Source organism: Suricata suricatta, chromosome 16 (assembly GCF_006229205.1).
Source record: "Suricata suricatta isolate VVHF042 chromosome 16, meerkat_22Aug2017_6uvM2_HiC, whole genome shotgun sequence".
Classification (NCBI taxonomy): Eukaryota; Metazoa; Chordata; class Mammalia; order Carnivora; family Herpestidae; genus Suricata; species Suricata suricatta.
In genome coordinates this window covers 23,027,565-23,037,512 of record NC_043715.1, presented here as the reverse complement: position 1 = coordinate 23,037,512, position 9,948 = coordinate 23,027,565, and the positions used below count along the sequence as shown (strand labels likewise).

At 38.2% G+C, this 9,948-nt stretch overlaps 1 long non-coding RNA gene across 1 annotated transcript; it reads right to left on the bottom strand.

The window, feature by feature from the left end:
• Window positions 1-3,099: 3,099 nt before the first annotated feature.
• Window positions 3,100-8,529, bottom strand: LOC115281296. The gene is made up of 3 exons (XR_003904215.1): window positions 8,469-8,529; window positions 5,751-5,839; window positions 3,100-3,744 (listed from the first exon to the last, which is right to left on the bottom strand). It is a non-coding gene; the product is annotated as an uncharacterized LOC115281296 (long non-coding RNA).
• Window positions 8,530-9,948: the final 1,419 nt, after the last annotated feature.

The following is a 9,948-nucleotide window of genomic DNA, read 5'->3' as shown; positions in this document are numbered from 1 at the left end:
GAACAAAGTATAGACAGTGACTGTTTCATGGATGACCATAAATTTATTTTACTTTCACTGAAATCAGAAAAACATATCTTGCTGAACAGTCAGTAACTAGGAGCTTAAACTCATGATTAATTAACATAATAGTTACAATAATAGTAACATTTATTGAGCACTTGTAGGTCCCTGGACCTTTGCTCTGTGTTGTATGTGCAATGTCTCTTTGGGAGGTTGTTACAGGGTTGAACAGGCATTCCATTACTATCCCCACTTCATAGGGAATCTTGAGGCCAAGAGTAAAAAGATGAGTTTCCTGTAAAATCTAAGCTTGTAAATGAGAAGTATGGGACTTTCTCCAGATTCAAAACTCCTTTCCATAGAATTATAACAACTCTTACTTGGAAATAAAATTACTCATTTAATTTTAATTCTTTATCAGAACGTTGTTTCTTTGTTTATTGCCTAATTAATGATAACATACACTTTCCTTTGGCAACATTTCCAGAAAGGCTAGTATTCACTAGAATACTTCTTTTTCCAATAAAATATTTTTCAAGCATTTCCCTCTTGTTGTGCCAAATATATTTTCATAGTCAACAGTTTACATAGAATGGGTATGTTCCTAAGGGCTCTGGGAAACTTAGCATCTTTGAACCACCATTTTCTCATCTATAAAAAGAAGTGAACAGAGCTCATCTCTAAGAGCTGTAACTATGATTAAATGAGTTGACAAACATAAAGCCCCTAACACAGTGCCAGAGATATTGTATATGCCCAGTAATGTTGGGTTTATTAGTTTTTCATCTGCAGAGATAAAGGAAGGAGTAGTTAAGCAACGTAGTCAATATCAATCCATTTATTGGTTGCCTGGCCATAGATTAATGAATATGGAGTATACATTATCATGTCTTATGCTCACATTGACCAGTTTAGGTAGAAATGTGGCCTTCTTTGGTGAGAGGTTGCTGTGATTTAGTGAGTTTATGCCCACATGCCCTGACCAGTGTATGCCAGAGCTGGAGTATGAATTTTAGCCTTATAAGCATACCATTAGGATGTATTCTGCATTAAGTAAGAGATAACCCAAATCAGTAGGCTTAGCCATAAGGAAATGTACCAGTATACATCACTGGAATTCTAGAGGCACGTAAACTTTTACTGCTCACCTGGTCCAGGTGCTCTGGCGCCTCTTATCTGTACATGAGAGAGAGAGATGCTTGGTGAGCTGCTTGGTACCAGTCAGTGCATGTTTGGTCAGGAGGTGTGTGACTATGGCCGTTCAAGGCTTCCTTCCTGGCTATGCAGTGTGCAAAAGGAGAGGACGTGTTTCTCCTAGCATTTGGAGCAGTATTTATTTATTTATTTTTATATTGGTTAATGTCTTTTTCACATCTTTTACTCTAAATCTAGAACAATCTCACAAAATTTCTTTTTAGGGTAACTTTGAAGATATCAGTGCACTTATCCTGATGCATAGCCCACACTCGTGTTTGTCCCATTGTTTCATCCATTAGAGCCATTTATCAGGTTTTCCTTCCCTGTATTTCCTGTTTTGGAAGTGAGGCCAAACACTTGAATGGACAGCGATTTTGCATATGATATAGAGTAGAGGCAGAGTTTTAATTTTTTTTCCTGATGGATATCCAATGGAATCATCACTATTTAAAAGACCATCTTTTCTTTTTCTATTACTTTGCACCACGCTTTGTTATAAATCCAGTGTTCTGATGTGTACTTCTGTTTCTATTTCTTTCTGTTGCTCTGTTTGTCCTTAAAATGAGCAATGTTTAATGTAGCTTTTAATGTGCAATTGTATCTTAGAAGCAAGTTATCATACCCTCTTCAAAATCGTCTTGACTATTTTTGACGATTTGCACTTAAATTTAATTTTCTTTTTCCAGGCTTGTTATATTTAGTTTTTAAATTTTAATTCCATTGTAATTAACATAAAGTGTTAATATTAGTTGCAGGTGTACAATATAGTGACTCAACAAATCTATACAGTCCTCTGTGCTCATCAGGATAAGTATATTCTTGGCAGTATTTATTTAAATTATGCCTCCTAGTTACTTGTCTAATCTTCCACCATGACTGTATCCAGGAAAATGGAATTTGTGAAGAACTCAAGGCTTTGAAAGGACCTTATGAAGGAATTCCCTACAAATAATGACATAAGCAGAAAATAATTTGTCAGATATCAGTGTCTCTTTTCCAAGAAGAGTTGTTTAATTTTCATTATAAAATGGATTTTTAAATAGTGGCACTTGGGTAGTTTAGTCAGTTTAGTGTCCAACTCTTGATTTCAGCTCAGTTCGTGTCTCACACTTTGAGTTAGAGCCCTGTGTCAGGCTGTGCACTGATGGTGTAGTACCTGCTTGGGATTTTCTCTCTCCTTTTTCCTCTGCCCCTCCCCAGCTCAGTCTGTCTCTCTCTCTCTCTCTCTCTCTCTCTCTCTCTCTCTCTCTCTCTCTGTCCCCCACCCTCCCCTCAAAATAAACTTTAAAATGCATTTTAAATAAATAAGAGGCAACTAATTTAGTGTAGCAAATATTTAACCTTTGTCAGTCCTTGTGATAGATTCTTATATTAGAAAAGGAACACAAAGATACATCAGTATTTACAGAATAAAGGGAGATATAATTTTTGAGCTAGCTGAATCTTGTCTCCATTGCTTTTACATTGAACGACTTTAGTGAAATGGCTCAACTTTTCTCAGTCTCTTTTTCCACATTTATAAAATGGGTTTCTGTAGGGACTGATTTAGACAGTCAAAGGTATTTAGCGAATGTAGTTAATTATCAGGGAGCAGAAGTAGAATTTAAAAGAGAGAAGGTTTTGGAATTTATGGGACTGGAATTAAATCCATACTCTGTTACATACTGGCTGCATGGGTTTGCACACATCCCTCAGCTTCTCTGTGTCATCTTGAAAAAAAGTTAACAAAACAACTAAGAGCAAGCAAATGAATGAAAACAGTTTCAAGTTTGTTATGGTGATACTTTGACATACTATACAAGAAATGTTTAGTTCAATGTCCAGCCCAGAGAATACAGTCAATAGATATTTTCGTTATTATTAGTAGTATTACTACTGAAGTGCAATTTCTGTCATCAAAGAGTTTATTGTCCAATAGGAGAAAAAGATAGTAGTAACAAATAAAAGACAGCACAAGAGTATTATAGGCATTAAAAGAATTTTGCAGGTCCACAAGTAGTTTTTTCTCCTTGAGGGGTCAAACGCTTCACAGTGGAGGTGAAAATAAGTTGTGCAAGAGTATATAGAAGGTCTCCCTTTCAGAGAGAGCACCGTGCAGAAAGCCTCAGGGGTGTGGAGAAACAAGGCGATTAAGTTAGACAACTCATAGCACGGATGAGAACGCCGGCTTTCATAGCAAGTCTGCACTGTCTGATCCAAAGCAAAGATGTTCTGGTGCAGCCCCAGCCTGAGAAAGGAAAAGTGACAGAGAAAACAGATTTCCTCCTTATAATGTGTCAGGGAACTTGGAGTAGATTAAATCCTTGTAGGAAAGCAATAGAAAGGCTCGGCAGCTATTTTGACAGAGCTGAAATAGAGCCAGGAGCCCATTACTTTAATACTCCGGGAAACCAGACTGATCGACATCAGGGCCATTCAGGAGAGGTGGGCAGATTGATGATACGGTCCCAGGTGACATCTTAGAGCAAGAGCAGGCTTTCAATTCTGGGCTGACTTCCAACTGACACCCAAATTATCTTCAGAGGCTACAAACCTCTCAGGCTCCTGCCAGAGATATATGGTGTCCAGAAGTAAGCACACAGTAGGCGCTCAGTTTATGTGTTTACTAACTTATTTCATAAACAGTAATGCAAGATGGGGTAATTGATGTTGTGGTTTGAAGAGCAGATCATCATGTTTGATGAAGTATGATATTCTATAGGCAAATTTATCTGCTGTCTCCAAATTATCTGGCTTCCATTTCACCTTTTTTTTTTTAACCTGTGTCATGAGCCATAGAATAGACAAGGATCCCAGAAATTTAATCTAGGAAGGACAAGAATCTAGGGCCAAGGATGTGAGATGGAATTTGAGTAATGGTAAAGATGGACGACATCCAGGCTCCTAGTTAGAGCGTTAGCGGGGAAGCTTATGCTGTGCTCTGCAGTTTCAAAATGTAACCACTACAAGCCCAGAAAGGCTGCTCTTAGCAAGCAGCAGAGGCCCGGGCTGCAATGGGTGATTGCCCATCCCTCCCCATTAATTTTCTAGGAGAGCAGAAGCCCAAAATAGTTAGTGAAGATTCTTTGGAAAAAAAAGAATTTTCCCCATGGCAAATATGCCACTGCTTTCCTCTATTAAAAATATCTAGTGACTCCCATGGCCTTCAGGATAGAAACCTATAATCCTCAGCAAGACGTATAAATCTCATTAACATTTTCTTCTCATCTTTCTCCTTAGGAATATCCTCCCCTCTGTCTCCCCTGTCACCCCACACACTCTATCCTGTGTTCCAGCCATGCTGCGTTATTTACAATTACTCAAAAGAATTGTGTGTTTTCATACTTTCTTAAGCTTGGAGGTGCTACTTTATCTAGAATATTGTTTCTCCTCCTTACTTGCTATTCTTTGTCTGGATCTCTCAGAACCATTCTTTCAGACCTCAGCTCTGAAAATCCTTCCTATACCAGGGTTGGTGAGGCATTTACTTTTCACATTCTTTCCTTAATTGCCTTATTCATTTTTTCAGTGGTTTATTCATTAACACATATTTGTGAGTCACTGTCAGATGCCTAAGTGAGAGAGCATTTAGTAAGTCAGATATTTTCTCCTAGTCTAATACCCTCCGCTTTACTCCCTTATAGCACTTATCAGTTAGTACTTTAATTGGCTGTTGGCACTGGGAAAAAAAGACAATTAATGGGGAACCATTAAGGACAGGATTCCCCTGTATTCGATGCAGACAGTGCCCTGTGCTTGGATTAGAGAAGGGAAGTGGAATGCATAACAATTCATCAATAAAATAAGCATATGACTTAATAAATGAAAACAAGCAGTATTAGTGCCCTAGGGCTATATAACAGTGATGCAAACTGGGTGGCTTAACCCTTTACTGACCTTGGGGCACCTGGGTGGCTCAGTAGGTTAAGCATCCAACTTCACCTCAGGTCATGATCTCATGGCTCCTGAGTTCAAGCCCTACAGCCCTGTCAGCTGTGCTGACGCTCAGAGCCTGAGCCCTGCTTCAGATTCTGTGTCTCCCTCTCCCTCCCTTTCTCTCTCTCTCTCTCTCTCTCTCTCTCTCTCTCTCTCTCTCTCTCTCTCTCTGTCTCTCTCTCTCTCTCTCTCCCCCTGTCTCTCCTCTCTCTCTCAAAAATAAACAAACATTAAAAAATTCAAGAAAGAAAAAAAAAAACTTTACTGACCTAAACCCAATGTTTTGGAAACTAGAAGTCCTAAATTAGAATGTTTTCAAGGTCACACTTTCTCTGAAACCTGTAAGGTCGAATATATTCCATGCCTTTCTAGAAATATCTGGTGTTTGCCAGGAATCTGGGGTCGTCTTTGACTTAGAGCTACATAACCTGTGTCTGTGCCTTCCAGCTTTGCATGGCTTTTCTCTGTGCCTTCTCTTCTCCTAAGGACACAAGTCATAGTGGATTGAAGGCCCACCCTACAACAGGATCAATTAGTGATGTCTGATGTGTGTTAGTCTGGGTTTCCTTGGAAAAGTAACAGAAACTGCCTCTGGCTAAAAAGGGAATTTGCATCAAAGGTTTGGAGTATCTTACCTAATAGAAGAGATGGCTGAAGATCCTGGTTATAATTACTACAAGAATCCAGCAGAAAGTAAAAGGCGGAATCGTGATAGTTTTGTTACCTTAAAAAAAAAAAATCTGTGCTTTGATATTTCTTCTCAAGATTCAGAGTTCTAGAAAACAGAAACTGAATGTTTAGCTTCTAGTAGATACTCAGATTGTATATGAAGAGCACACAAAACTTGGCAACAGTTCACAAAGGCAGTGAAGTGGATTCCCAAAATGAAGTAGGGTCCTGTAACCACAGTAGAGGGGAATGGAGAATGTGAGGTCAACGCCAGCTAATGCCCAGTGTACTGATATGAACAAGGTGATGGGAAACACTTCTCTTGCTACCTCCTTCCCCAACCACTTAGAATTGTAAAGTCAAGCTCAAGAAATAGGAAATGAATTGTAATTAGTGGATGCAAACTTAAAACTGGTCCCCTCTTCTGTTAAAGTCATAGGAACATGACTTTCCCCAAACACTGCAATGTGTTGTTCTCCCCAGAGAACTATTGTAGCCCAGAAGTTACTAAGGCAGTAGAGGTATCTTATTCAATATGCTTAATTCAGACATTTAAAAGCTACACTTTGAAGTTAATAAACATTTAGATTCTTTTATCAAATGCTAGATGATTTTCAATGATATTTTAGCTCAAACATACTTAAAATGGAGGATATTAAGGTGAATGCTTAAGCTGTGCTCAGGCTTAAATTATACTGCTGCTTAGTATTAGAATCAAAGTTGTAAAAATAGCCCAACTAGAGAGATGATATTCCCATTCTAAAGATTGGTAGGAACCAGGCATTATTTAGAAATGTTTCTTAAGGGGGTGCCTGGGGGGCTGAGTCTGTTAAGCATTCGACTCTTGACTTCTGCTCAGGTCATGACCTCACACAGTTCATGAGTTCAAACCTGGCTTTGGGCTCTGTGCTGACAATGCAGAATCTGCTTGGGATTCTCTTTTTGCCTCTCTCAGTTCCCCTTTCCTGCTCATGCATGCTCGCTCGCTCTCTCTCTCTCTCTCTCTCTCTCTCTCGAAAATGCATAAATAAACTTTAAAATATATACATTAAAAAAAGTGTTTCCTAAAGTCAGATCCAAATTTATTCATTTTTACCTTGCATCTAACTATTTGATACAAACAAAACAAACACAACAAAAAACTCACTCACTTTTGACTTTATTTAGAAATTCCCAGTATCAAAACTCAATTGTTGTATTTGATATGGCAAAAACGTTTCCTATCATACTGAAGCAATGGGCATTAACAAATACTGCATACAATTTTTTTTTCAAGTTTTCACCTTGTTGTTTTGTACAGAATGCCAGTTACACTTCTTTCAGATACAAAGTCCTCAAAATATGGACTTAAACGTGAGTTACAATGCAGAAGGAGTCCCTGCAAACTCTCAAGACTGGAAAACAGTGGTCTGTCTCAACACAGTCTCACCGTCCTGCATTTCTTTGTTGCTTAGGGTTTCTCCTTGTTCATGCTGTACTTTAAAAATATATGTGTATATTGTTTGGGAATAATGAGAAAACTTTGCTCCTACCAGTTGGCTTAAAAATTTAAAAAACGCAGATACAGAAGTACATTTTTCAGTTCATAAAAACCTCTCTAATGAGACAGATGAAAATATGAATTGCTTCTAATGAGCTCAGAATTGCATCTACTTCCCTTGGTTTAATTTTCTAAGTGTTCAGAGATATTTTTTGTTGTGCTTATTATAAAACAAGAAGTGGCCACTAGGCTGTGATAAACCAATTTGTGAGATTAAAGTGCTGAACTCGAACGGTTTCATTAAATTCTAAGTCATGAGTTGAAATCAGAATTTTAAAAGCCTCCTTTTCTTATTTACCCAAGACCCACAGCATTTATGCAGGCAGAAAGTCGCGCCAATTAATACCACCTCTGTGTGGTGAGGTCCACTAGTGCCCCTTAGGAATGCTGTCTTTTCACCGTATCTGCCCTTCATCTTCATGTACATCCTCCCCCCCAAAAAAAAAGCTGAGCTCAAACTTGAATGACATTAAATCTAGAAACCTCATAGTACCCCAAGCCTCCTTCCCAGTTAGGACTCACTTATGCATGTTTAAAAACCAGCTCTTGTATGTCTTTTTTAACATGTGACACGGGGGAGTTTGAGAAAGCTGGGCGATCAAGTTGAAAGGGCATCGATCATTGCAGTGTGCTCTGTTTCTTATATAAAGATAAATAGAATTACAGTAACTATTATTTGTATGCAAACAGCAGCATCTAGTTAATTAGTGGTGCTACTTAGAAATTACGGGTTTCTCAAAAAACTGCAGGGTGTAATAAAATAGAATAGAAGATCATTAGCTTTCAGTAATGAAGTTCAAGGAAAATAAGTACAGCCCTGACTTTCTTTAACCCACAAGAGCCAAATTAAAATATATAATTTCAATATAAGCACATAACACTTAAATGCAGTGTAAATTTTAACATATATATCTGTACACAGGAATATATTTAAATGTTCTATAAAATGCATTCTCAAAATATCTTAGCATTCTCAATTTTATACATTACCATACTTATAATTGGTGACCACCAGTGTTAAGGGAACGTTATTTATATCACTTGAAATAATTGAACTGTGTTGATGTACGACTCATCAAGATTCCTATTCTTATTCTTATTCTTTCCAATGACATAATTCTATACTATCTGTGTATATGTATACCTGATCCCTCATGAAACTGAGAATTGATTCTGGCACTTTATGATTTCAAAGTCCACTCTCTTCCCACACTCTTATGAAAAAACTAAAATAAGAGGTACTAGACACCATTATTTTGTAATCTGATGTCATCAGTTGTAAGATAAGAGTTTCATTGTCATCATGATTCTTAATTCCAAGGTTAGCATATATAGTGCGGGATGTGTAACCCTGGAGCATATTAATTAATTTCTACATAGCTTAGTTTTCTCCTCTCTAAAGTGAGACACCCACTGCACAGAGATGGATTGAAGGTAGAGTTAGATAGGGGATGGAGAATGATTAGTACAAAGCCTGATGAGTTACGGCACTGGACAAATGTTAGTAACTATCTGCTTCCTTCCCTAACCATGAGGTTATCTGCAAACCTTGGGCTCCTGCTTCACATGGTTGGTGAGAAAAACGGTCAAGCGGTTGTCCTTCAGTGGAGTCCCAAGTGTACCAAGTGTGATCTCATGGATTGCACACAACAAACAATTCACTAAAATTTTAAAATGAGAATTTTAATGTGAGATACCCCAAAACAGACTCAATGCGGGTAATATTTTTGTTTTGTCTTTTAAAGGCAAATGGTTATATTTCGGTCCCCGTGTACCCTTTAAATACACACCGCAAACAAACATACAATTTTGGAAAATGGTTCCAGAGAAGACACAGAATAGGTTCCGAATGGCGAATGCCCTGGAGGTGGGGGGCGGGACGCCCAGGGGCTGCAGTATTATCCGCAGAGCAGAAGTGTCTCTGCGCCCTCCCCTTTATCCTCTGGTGACACTGCAAAGTCAAAGGCCCTTCACATAATTTCAGCACTTGGCGAATCGCCCTCACACCCGGAGAACCACTAACACACAGGATAAAACACCAGAAAATGCATTTACAAAGTTGACTCTGTAATGCTCCATCAGGTTATGTTATAATACGCTTCTGCTATCAAAACCGCTGCAGTGGGAAATCCAGACAGCCGAGAGTGGTTTTCGTCTATAAATATAAAACAACTAGACAACTTAAAGGAAACAAAGAAAAAGTAAAACAAATAAATATTGAACCTGAAAGATAGATGGAAATGTCATAGCATAAAAATAGCTCTTTTTTCTTATTGTTGTTCTTGTGGAGGTGGTGGTTGTGTTCAGTAAACTGATAGATACACACTCTCATCTCAGCGGGAAATAATGAGCCTAAGGACATTAACCTACATGTAAATCCGTGGTGCAGAGAAGAGGTCTTACTAATGCAAAAGAAAGGACAGGGGAGGAAGCAGAAACAGGCCCTAGATTAGTGCTCTTTTTCAATTTGCTTTTATATATTCAGGTGTAATCCACGGCTCTATTCTCCCTCCTACCCATAAGCAACCTTTCTATTGGACTTCCTTTAGGATTTTTTTATCCTAATGTTATCTTATTTGGGATATTCCACTAAAGAACATATGTCTGCCTCCTGCACTAATTAC